At 34.1% G+C, this 12314-nt stretch overlaps 1 long non-coding RNA gene across 1 annotated transcript; it reads left to right on the top strand.

Moving 5' to 3' along the window:
- Positions 1-1813: 1813 nt before the first annotated feature.
- On the top strand, positions 1814-9646 carry LOC123530201 (uncharacterized). Its single transcript, XR_006682284.2, has 3 exons — positions 1814-2069; positions 4938-5032; positions 6359-9646. It is a non-coding gene; the product is annotated as an uncharacterized LOC123530201 (long non-coding RNA).
- The last annotated feature ends 2668 nt before the right edge of the window (positions 9647-12314 follow it).

Below are 12314 nucleotides of genomic sequence, written 5' to 3'. Positions count from 1 at the left end.
TTCGGGCAACCCAGTCACGACGAAAACTGTAATTATAATGCGTCAAAGAAAATGTACGTGAACTATTTTATGAGGCTAATAGCGTACGACAAGTGGACGGAATATTGTGAATTTATATGCCGTTCGTTCGTATATATCCATCTGTCTGTATGTCGGTTCCGAAAAACTTTTATAAATTAGTATAGATTTTTTTTCACGAAACCTGGTAGATATTATTATTTTAGAATAACTGAGTTCGTGTTTCGTTTCCTTGCTTGTTCTTGGGTCTGTCTGTAAGTCAATGTCTGCACGGCCTTCAGTCGTCACAAAAAGTTGGTTCTGCTGTAAATTTTAAAGGAGAATGAGATTTATCTCATAGAATGCTACTTGGGAAATTTGAATACCCAGGTCCTTTTTATTATGCTGCATTTTGTTTTAACAAAAGGCAAGATTGAGAATATACATGTACAGGCAATTTAGTTTTGCTACACCTAAAATTGTAAAGGAAATGTACATTTTTCAAGAATATCTTTATTATGCTTTGTGCTTAGTATACTTCAGGTTTAAAAGGATGACTTTAAAAGATGGCTATTGCCACTTTGATACGCTGATTTCATTGTAATATTACTGATTTTATAATTTCAGGAAAAGTTACCAAGAACCAGGCGCAACAGGATTGTTCAAGGATACAGAAAATTACTTACTGTATTACTACCCCCACTTAGATGATTGCCGACATCAGTCAAAAAATGAAACAAACAGGAGCTCTAAAGAATTGTGAATTTAACTTAATCATAATGCATCTGAATGGACATATATTTGATATTTGTTCAGTGGTATTCAGATGCAGATGACGGTGCAGAATAGTGTGATTGTAATGCTAAGAACTGCTTCATGAGTACTTGATTCATGAGATTATTCCGAATACATTTACAGACATATGTCATTTAGTGCAAACATTTTGTAGTGAGTTACACAGGATTATGTCTTCCATTATTTATTTGCATTAATATGCAGAAAACGAAACAGTGATCATAAGATGCATAGTTTTATTCAAAATTAGAGACATTTTCTTACTGTCACCAAGTTGTTACACTTAAAATTATTTTCATGTTACTTTTTTTTTTTTTCGAAAGCGTCGTTTATAGACATATCTTTGGTACTTTAAAAGACAATGACTTTAAATAAAAATATTTCTTTATAATCATCATCTGCGTGTGTGGTTACAATCCCAGTGATTCTAATTGTATTTTTGACAGAGTTATGCCCCTTTCATACTTAAAATCAAAATTAAAAATAAAGAATGTCAGTACCACTTCTTTACTTGACCTTTAACCCCTCTGTGTTGTAGGGGCTTTTCATATATTGGTGTATCTTCTTTTCAGTTTAGAGGTCTCTTATTGAGACATTAATTTAATTTATTTTACTGTGAAATTGCCGAATAGTGGAGCGTGCTGTCTTACCGACAGCTCTTGTTATTTTCACCCTTATACATTATTCACGATGTTGACAGGCACAATGCCTGTGAAGTTTCTCTGAAGTTATGGCCATTGAATTTCTCAAATTTGCTAAAGTTGACCAGACTTGAGCAGTTCTTATCCTTTGTTCACCATACTTGACTACTATGCTTACAGCATAATTTCACAGAACAGTTCTATAACTAGGTGGATATTCCCAGTTATGGCCCTTCAGTTACTACGAAAAATGACAGTACCTTAGTCAAAATTTTTGTCAGCTCATTATCTTTGCTACTCTAAACATCGCTCTAAATCCCTTGCCCTTGAATTAATCAGAATTTTAAAAATATAACATCTGTCTCAGAATTCTGAAAACATTGCGAATGCCGATTTAAAAAAAATAAACAATGATAAACGTTTCACATTAGAATTAACAGTCTATCGAGTGATCATATGGTACGATGGGCGCCAAAAAATTATCATCTATTGTGCTAACAAGACCTGTCGGCTCTGAATATGCTGTGAATAGCCCAAAACATCCGGGTTGACGTCATTTCGACACGTACAATGATCAGATGATATAGAAATAGTAGGCATCGAAAACAACGATTGTCCACAAAACGCTTGATTTAGGTAGGTGTTTTATTATTTGCTTGTAAAAAGTCAATGGAAGAAATTTTTATGAGATTATTTATAAATTCATAAACATTTCTACAGGTATATAATCGAAGTGCATGTCAAATGGTACAGTACCACAAAACAGGCAATGTTCCCAAAGGCAGTTGCTAGGGGTCCGGTAACCGGACTTCTAGACCTGGAATCTAGAGGTCCGGTAATCAATACAAATGCTGAGAATGGTATTTACAAAGAGGATTTCAGAAGTTTGCTCTCGTATTTTACTTGTCATTTTAAATGCTTTGTAAGTGACAGGAAACAGAAGTATTTATAATTCTTTAGTCCTTGAAAAAATGGATCGCAAGTTCGATAAATTATAAATAGGAATTTGTACGCTGTACATAATCGGAGGCATTTATCAGATAAATATATTCTCCTTATAAACAGTTCTCAGTATTCATACTAATTGGGACAAATTGGGGGAAAACATGCTTTTTTGCTTTGGAACTGCTTCCTTTTAACGCAGGTAGATTTATACAGGAAACAGCTCTAACACTGATAATGCAGCATTAACTAGTACATGTATATTGAATACTGGACCTTTAGACTCCAGGTCTTGAGGTCCGTTTACCGGATCCCTAGCCACTTCCTTTCCCCAAAGGCCAAACCAAAAATTTCAGATGCACTGCAGCACGAAGTCGTAAGCATATTATTTTGATGAAAAAAGATCTTAAAATAGGATTTGATAAAATATATGAAATGTGTTGAATAAAGTAATTGATAATTCTTCAAATTTGAATGTAATTTAAACTACTAGCTGGGACTGTTACAAGTACTGTTTATGTATTGACATTGAAAATTAATACAAGCTACATGTTATATGTACAAAGCTGTTACTGCATTGGTTATAGCCCTTTGGCATCTGTGCGCCATTTGTAAGCATCAATGTTAAATAAATAAGTTGTATTTGCGAAAAGAGTTATTTTAGACCTCAAAAGGTTTGTTATTGGTTTAATTTGATAGATTGAGGTACATCTTATCTATGCTATGATATGTCTGCGTTTATATTAATGTTTGTTATGTTTTGAAAAAGATGGAATGCTTCTAAAGTTACTATATAAGCTGCACCAACATGGCATCCAGGACTGTACACTACAGTGGGTCAAATCATTTCTCATCGGTCGCCGTCAGTCCGTCTTAGTCAATGGTGATAAGTCGGATGAGGTCCCGGTCACATCTGGTGTCCCACAGGGCTCTGTCCTCGGCCCTCTTCTCTTTCTGCTATACATAAACGACCTGCCTGAAAATATTGTTTCACAGGTCCGGTTATTTGCTGATGATACTGCTGTTTATATCACAGTCAACAATGTTACACAACAACATACTCTGCAAGAGGACTTAACCAGGTTACAAAAATGGGAACACACATGGGACATGGAATTCAATCCATCCAAATGTACAGTGATTAATATTTCCAAGTCTAAACACCCTTACAAATCCACTTATACACTACATGGGCAGACACTAGAAACCGTGAGTGATGCAAAATACCTTGGTGTTAGCATCACTTCAGATCTAAACTGGAACAAACACATAAACCAGGTCACTTCAACAGCTGGTCAAACACTTAACTTCATTAAGCGCAATATTCCCTCCAAACAGCAAAATATTAGGGAATTTGCCTACAAAACCCTTGTTAGACCACAACTAGAGTACTGCAGCTCAGTGTGGAGTCCACATACACAGCTCAACATACATAAAATCGAGATGGTCCAACGCAGGGCCGCTCGATGGGTCACCAGTGACTATTCAAATTACAGCAGTGTCACACACATGTTAAAGAAATTGGGGTGGCGTTCCCTTGCAAACAGAAGAAATGATGCCAGGCTACTGATGTTTTACAAGATTGTCCATGGACTGGTTGCAGTGCCAATGCCATCTTATATTTTACCTCCTACCCGGCTCACTAGACACATGCATTCCCAATCTTTCCGGCAAATTCAAACACCCTGTAATTATTACAAGTTCTCTTTCTACCCGGCTACCATCATTCTCTGGAATTCTTTGCCGGCCGACATTGCTCAAGCACCTACCCTGGACCAGTTTAGGCAAGGGGTAACCAAACTGGGCCAGGACTTCTGAGTGACCAGGCTGTTTTTAATCCTTTTACTGTACATTTCGCCTTTTTATTAGCACTATCAGCTTTTTCTCAAATTCTCACAAATACTTTATGTATTACTTTAATTCTCCTGTACATTCCTGCTTTTAAACTCTTATGCACTGACGCGCACCTGCATAAAATACTCGCAAGGGTGTCATGCAGTATTTATAGATAGATAGATTCTGTAATATGTTTTCGCTACTCAATGAAAATTTATGATGTCAATAAATTTATAATAATTTATATCTGAACAAGTTTTCTTGAACCGAGGATTTGTTAAGTTCGTTTCAGTTTTGACAAAGAAGTGTGAATTACATACAGTCTTGGTATATTCTCTAGTATAACATGTATAACATTTGCATTGACTTTCATATTTTTTGTGCTAGTGTTACAACCTTGATGATTCTTATTAGGCTATTATTAAAAATCATTTGTTTGTGGTAACATGACCTACCTGTGAAAATCGCTGTTACCCAACTTGTTTTCCTGGACATTCGGATGAAATGTTTTTCCCTATATGATTATATACAAAAAAAATCCCTACCAACCGACTCGCACAAAAAACTTTGGGTTGTGTTACGCGAGTCTCTGATGTTTTCTTTAGTGCTGGTAAACTCTTGTCTTACACCCTGGATGTAAGATGACAATTGTCCTGTCATATGTATAACGAACTATGTCTAGATATAATGTACACATTTTAAAAACATTCCTAATTTTTTTTGCAGCAATGGTCTGTGTTGATGCTATTTTCTCTGAAAGCAAACTGTCTGTAATCTGCAGCCATTCAGCTACTGTTCCAGAAACTTGAAGGCGTAAAAAGGTAGCTTTTATTTCTCATTTTGCCTTTATTAGGTTCATACAGAAGAGAGAAATTTGCTAAGTTTAAAATTAACTTTAGATAAATTGTGAAGAGCCGGAGTTGTGACTTTAATTCATAGTGACTTATATTTGAGCCGCGCCATGAGAAAACCAACATAGTGGGTTTGCGACCAGCATGGATCCAGACCAGCCTGCCTGTTTGCTTTCAAAGCCTATTGCAAATAGAGAAACTGTTAGCGAACAGCACGGATCAAGACCAGACTGCGCGGATGCGCAGGCTGGTCTAGATCCATGCTGGTCGCAAACCCACACCATGTTCATTGTCGGTTTTCTCATAGCGCGGCTCATTTTGTTATTTGTGGTGTGATATGCCAAAGACATATATGACTTCAGTCTTCATTTTATGATCATGTATATGAGGAAGTTATCTTTCACATAAAATGTGTTGTTATCATTTTGCACATGTCCAGCTAATATATACATGTAAGTCATATACCTTGAAGCTGTGTATTGTTGAAAATGTGATTAAAACTTCTGTCTCACCCAACAGTTTAGTGTATTGTTGTTAAAAAAACATGTTTAGACTTGGCGTGATCCTTCATTGCATGTCATACATCTTGATGAGGTCACTTTTATTTATGTACACCCCATTGTCATTGGTCAATGAGGTATATAGTGTCAACACTGTTTGAACTGTCTGCCCATCAGTCCCACATTCTGGTGTACATTCTGATGTACCATTTCCATCCAATTAAAATGAATCATGTATACTTCATCAACATGAAATGAACATTAGCATATTATCAGAACAGATAATTATTTTTTTAATTATTCCCCATTTGACTTGACAATATTACATAGATCTGTACAACAGCTTCCATATTCAAATGAAAATTGGTATAATATATCATGAAGCAAACATAATCATAGTGTCAGATTATTATTTTTTGAGTTATGCCCCTTTTTATTATATCACATCTGTACATTGTGTCCTCTGCTTCTACTAGTACTACATATTTCATGTAATTCAAATGAAACTTGGAATACATCATCAGTATGAAGTGGACATGTGCTTATTGTCTGACCCTATCTTTAGTTAAGTCCCTTTTTGGGACTTAACATTATTACAGCTATATCAGTTCATAACTTTCAGTTTTCATTAAATTCAGAGTTATGCCCTTTTGAACTTTTTTAATTCATTTTATAAGCACTCTGAAGGGGCATAAGTCATACAATATGACATCATTCCTGCTTTTAGTATTTAAAATTAACTCAATTTTATAATATTCCTACTTGATCTTAATGTTGATAATTTGTCTCATTTCAGTGAGCTGCCATTACCACAGTACCTAGATATGTAGGAACCATGACATTCGGGCATTTCTGTTCTGTTGAAATAATACTTGAGCTGGAACCATGACATGAAAGAAGACCTTAGGAAATATATGCTAGTGGAGAATGAGACATTAAATTTGAAAAATGAAAAGACTTATGAAGCAAATAGCAAGTTCTGAATGCTTCAAACTAACTGTTAGTAGACTTTGGATGATTTACTGCAAACGTAGTGCAAAAAAGACTCAGATACAAATGTATCATAACAATGCTTACATGCCAAACTTCCAGGGCATCTATACAGGAGAATTCAGTTGAGAGTCCAGGAGATTTCAGAATTTACATTGTACCTAGTTTAATAGTATAATTAAAAAGATAGTTCTGAATTATTTTTGGTAAATCTGATTCATTTTTAAATCTACAAGGTATTGTCATCATTTTTTGATCTTTGTCAGCTTTGGTCTTGGTTAACATTTTTGCTTATGTTCCTCTTTTCTTCGAAACTATAAGAAATATAGCTTTGAAACTTAGTTCACCTGTTTATCATCATTAGATAGCCAGGAGTCATAATTCCCACTTCTGTCACTTTTTGGCAGAATTATGACCCCTTGTGTACCTAGAAAATTAGAATTTCTTGGTTAAATATTTGGTTAAATTAAATGTTTCATACTTTAAGAGCTATAGCTTGTAACTTTAAATGCTTGTTTATCATCATTAGTTGACTAAATAGGTCATGAACCATAACTATTGCTTGTATTCTGTCAGAATATGGGCTTTTTAAATTTGTATTTCTTGGTCTTTTTTTTGTTTAGCTCGACTATTTGAAGAATAGGTAGAGCTATCCTACTCATCACGGCGTCAGCGTCGGCGTCACACCTTGGTTGATTTTTTCGTACCATTTCACATATTGACAAAACTTTTTGAGGTAATGCTTTAAAACTTTCAACACTTGTATACCATCACCGTGTCAAGTTTTAGGCAAGAATACTTAACTCCATCAAGGATTTTGGCTGAATTATGGTCCCTTTTAACTTACAAATCTTGGTTAAGTTTTCATACCAGTTCATATATTGTGCAGACTGTTTGATATGTGGCTTTGGAACGTTTATACCACTTGTTTATTTTATCTGTATGCCTGGCAAGAGTACATAACTCTGTCAAGTATTTTGGCTGATTTATGGTCTTTTTGGACTTGAAAATTGGTTCAGTTTTTGTACAAGTCCATGTTTTGTCAAAACTTATGACATGTGGCTTTGAAACTTTGAACACTTGCTTATCATCATAATTTCCATCTGTAGGCAAGAGAACATAACTCTGTCAACTATTTTGGCTGAATTATGGCCTTTTCTGGACTTGGAAATGGTGAAGTTTTCGTACAAGTCAACGTTGTGTCAAAATTGTTTGACATGTGGCTTTGAAACTTTGAGCACTTGCTTATCATCATGATCTCCATTTGCAGACAAGAGTACATAACTCTGTAAACTATTCTGCCAGAATTATGACCCTTTTTGGACTTGAAAATCAGTTAAATTTTTCATACCAGTCTATATTTTGCCTAACCGGTTTGTCAAATGGCTTTGAAACTTTTACCACTTGTTTTACCATCATAATATATGTATGTAGGCAAGACTACATACGGTAACTAGGACAAGGACTGTAGCTCAGTTATGGCCCTTTTGTGAGAAAGAAATTTGTTAAGTTTCGCATGCGATTCCATATTTTGTCTAAACTGTTTGATATATGGCTTTGAAACATTGAACAGTCTTGCTTACCATCATGATCACATATTGCCATATATTGCAAGACTTATCCAAATCCACAAAAACAGGTACATTGTTTGTCTAATTTATTTTTCATCTTTTGTCTGCAAATCTCTGTTAATATTTTGACCCCATACTTCCATCAATTCTTCGAATAGTCAAATGCGCTGTCAACAGACAGCTCTTGTTTGTGAATACTATAAGATCTATTTGCTTTAAAACTTTGTACATTTCTTTACTATCAGTAAGTGAGTAAGAAGGTCAAGAACCATTTATAACACTTTCTATTGCATATTGTTAAACGTCAATCAATTACAGGCAAGGGTAGACACCCGCAGGCGTTTCTGTGGTTCATACCAATTTTGACATATTTTAATGAATGTCTGGGGTAATTTTGACTAAAAGAGGTTGCTTAAGTATTATGATAGCATGGTTTTTGATAACTTTAGATTCTGACATTTGAAAGCAGTATGGGTAAAAAAAGAACATGTCAGTAATGTAAATGCTATAATCTTTTTACTGAGGTCTGAAAAACAAAAAGGAGAAATATACTTATTTTGGGCCAATTTTCTCCAGTTTGGATTGATAAGTTTTCATTGAAAACAGCTGTAATAGAACTAAGGTCATTTCATTTGTAACATTTATTGTAAACTACACTACTTTCAAGTCATAATTTGTAATGAATCACAAAATTTTGAAGTAACAAATTTACATTCAATTCCTTTTGATTCTGCATTATTTTTGCTGATGGGTGGGGTAAGTCTATTTATATAGTGTTTTTTTTTCTCTAAATTACAGAATTGTATGTTGTTTTTCTAATGGCTTTTACTTGCAAATATTTTATACTATCATATTTATAATCTTGAAACATGTAACTGATGGAACATACTGTTTTCAACTTAACAATATGTTATGTTGTTTTATGTACCTGCAAATATTTAGTTATTCGTAATGGGAAGTTGACAGCTAAAGTTATTACATTTTATATTTAAAAAAGGTATATTAATACTATGTATTGCATCAAACATCTGATAAGATGTTGTTTTGTCTGTTGAAGTAAGCAGTTGTATTACTTAAATGTTTAAATAGAAAAACAGCCAAAAATATGCAACATATTAGATTAATTTTGGTGCTAACTTCAGCTTTATTAGACATTTTTGATATTGGTTACCTTGATATAGTCTGTCTCGTAAAATTTTAAAATGCATGGTGACCTACACTTTTTAATATTTATTTCATCTATATATACAGCTATCTTAATTTTTGAAAAGTTTCAGGAAAGTAAAGAATGTAGAAAGGTCTGTAACTCTTCTTCAAATAATCTGGATTCATAATGGTTTCAGTGATTTATGTATAGATTTTACGAGACAAGATTTAGATTTTTGTCATTTATCTGCAGATAACTTCGATTAAAATTCAAATGTTTGTATTATTTTTCAATAATATAGTGTTTTGTAGGTCATATAACTATTTGGAATGGAAATCACTTGAAATATTAGCAAAATAAAATTTTGAAATATAAACTTTGGCTATTTTTAATTTATTTATGTCACATTTTCATGTAAAAAAGGAAAGAATTGTAAGAGTTATCTCCCCAGTTGAGTTATGCTCCTTAATATTTGCATTTTTCAAACTGCCAAATGGTAAACTTTCATAAAACAGCCAAAAAGGATAACGTTACCAGGCATATAATTTAAGCCATTTATGGATCGGATACCTTAAATACAGCTTGGATACCAGTAATGAATACTTACCCAATATGAAGGAATTAAATGCGTTGTAATAAGAAAGGACACGCTTAATCAATATCATACTGAAAAGTTGATTTTAATACGCTTGTTGCTGTTAAAACACGCTTACGCTAAATGACGTCATGTGTACATGCGATGACGTTAATATTTTTGTTGCAACCAAGAAAGAGCGCTATTACATTTTATCTACTGACTTAGATTAAGGGCATATTACAATCGAAACAATACATAGCAAAATCGTGTTTTACTAAAATTAATACACTCATAATCACTTATACGTTGCGCGAATAATTCACTTGGGATACGACCTCGTGAAATTATTCCGCGGACGTATAACCTCTTTCCGTGTATTAATAACATTAAAACAAGATTTTCTATACATTATTTCTTATTTATAGTTAAAAGATAGGACAGTAAATTAATCTGATATTACTTAAATACGCTATAATGGTTTAAAACAAACGTATAGCTATCAAAACAGATTTAACTACACATATTTGATTAATGCCATTCAGTTTTAAGTCTAGGATACATTTACAACATTGCAACATTATAGCGTGAATGTTATAGCCTCGTTATTTCTATATTGCTAAGAACGGAAATCCTTTTTCAGCTTCTAGTACAACTTCAAAGTGATGGAGGGAGAGTCAAATTTGAATGCATAGCCCATTTATGACTTGAAACTTGTTGTTCCTTTATAATTGTTCCTGATTCATGTATTACCTGACTGACATGTACTGGATGGAGAGAGCATTACTCAGTACACTTTCTGCTTATATTGTCACACGGTCACTCTTTTAAAGGACCTAGTATACTGTTCTAAATCCAACACATACAAGTAGATATCTCGCGATATGTAAAGACAATCAAAGAAACATCGTTTGTGTCGTTTGTGCAAAATAAACGTAAGATTGCGGTAGTAAGTCATATAAACTTTTTTTTTATTACATATTCATTTCTTTTCCCCGTTAAGTTACACTGGTACCGGAAACGTCAATATTTTTCCATACACTGACGGCTGAATTTTATATCGGGTGCGTGACGTAATTCAGTGTGTGTTGTTGCACTTTTTTCTATTTAGTTCAGTATTGTCAATTCTATTCAGGCTATTGAATAAATTTATGATATTTACATAATATTTATACGTGTAGATGCGTATGTAATAAAAAGGTTGTTATCTTTTCATCGGGAACTATGCACTCGTTCTTCAGCGGAGGAATATTGCGCTCCTAAAGTCGCGCAATATTTCCGCTGAAGAACTCGTGCATGTTTCCCGATACAAAGCTAATAACCTATAAATATTGTGAAAATATGCATCGTATGCAAAAACAAACTTTAGACAAACACAGTTTTAGAGATAATACATCAAATGAGAGGCTATAACCAATCTAATTGCTCAAATAAACAGATACTTGAAAAGAAACTGTCTAAGAAGGTCAAAATTATTTACGCCAAATATGTTAAACCCAATTATTAAAAAAAATCCAAAACTAAAGCAATGCCCATACGCCAACCAAGTATTGAAATATACCTCCTATTGAAAATCAGCTGTTCAGGAATGTCTAACACAGTTCCTGACATTAGCCGTTCGAGAATATATCTGATCCAGAACCGGAGGTTATTCGTTTGAGAATGTCTATCCCAAACAGTCTGGTTAGTCAATGCAGATCATGCGTGTTAGTCATTTTGGAACGTCTAACCCAGACAGGTGGGTTAGTCATCCCAGAACGTCTAACTCAAACAGAAGGATTAGTCATTCCAGAATGTCTAATTCAGACAGGCGGGTTAGTCATTCCAGAACGTCTATCTTAGTCATTCCTGAACTTCTAACTCAGACAGGCGGGTTAGTCATTCTGAAAAGTCTAACTTAGTCATTCCTGAACGTCTAACTCCGGCAGGGAAGTTAGTCATTCCTGAACGTCTAACTTAGTCATTCCTGAACGTCTAACTAAAACAGAAGGATAAGTCATTCCAGAACGTCTAACTTAGTCATTCCTGAACGTCTAACAACATGCAACGAAAGATGCTCCATTAGCGATGCTCACTCTTGTGATTAAGACCGAAAGAGTCATCTAAATTACCAGATGCGGAGAAGCGGTAAGTAAAGGACGACTTGGTATATCCTTAGAGCAATATTGATTCATGAAATAGAATTGTAAACACCAGGCAGTTGGTTTTGTTTCCAGTCAGCCCTCGACACTATAGGCAATAGGAAAGCAGTTTTACCACGGAATCATTGTTAGTTATTACGGAAGATAGGGGAGACATTTCTGTTCTCTTTATTAGTGTAATTATATAAGAAATACCACTTATAGGCTTTTCAAAACACAAAAGGCCTGAAGTCTAGATTTAATAATAAGTCCAGACTTAAATAATATACTGTTTAATAATGAAGAATTAAAAAATGAAGGTATTAGCATAATTGATGAACTATTAAAAA

This window comes from Mercenaria mercenaria, chromosome 13 (assembly GCF_021730395.1).
Source record: "Mercenaria mercenaria strain notata chromosome 13, MADL_Memer_1, whole genome shotgun sequence".
Lineage (NCBI taxonomy): Eukaryota > Metazoa > Mollusca > Bivalvia > Venerida > Veneridae > Mercenaria > Mercenaria mercenaria.
Note: the sequence above shows the minus strand (reverse complement) of the source record. Positions and strands in the feature narration are given on the sequence as shown.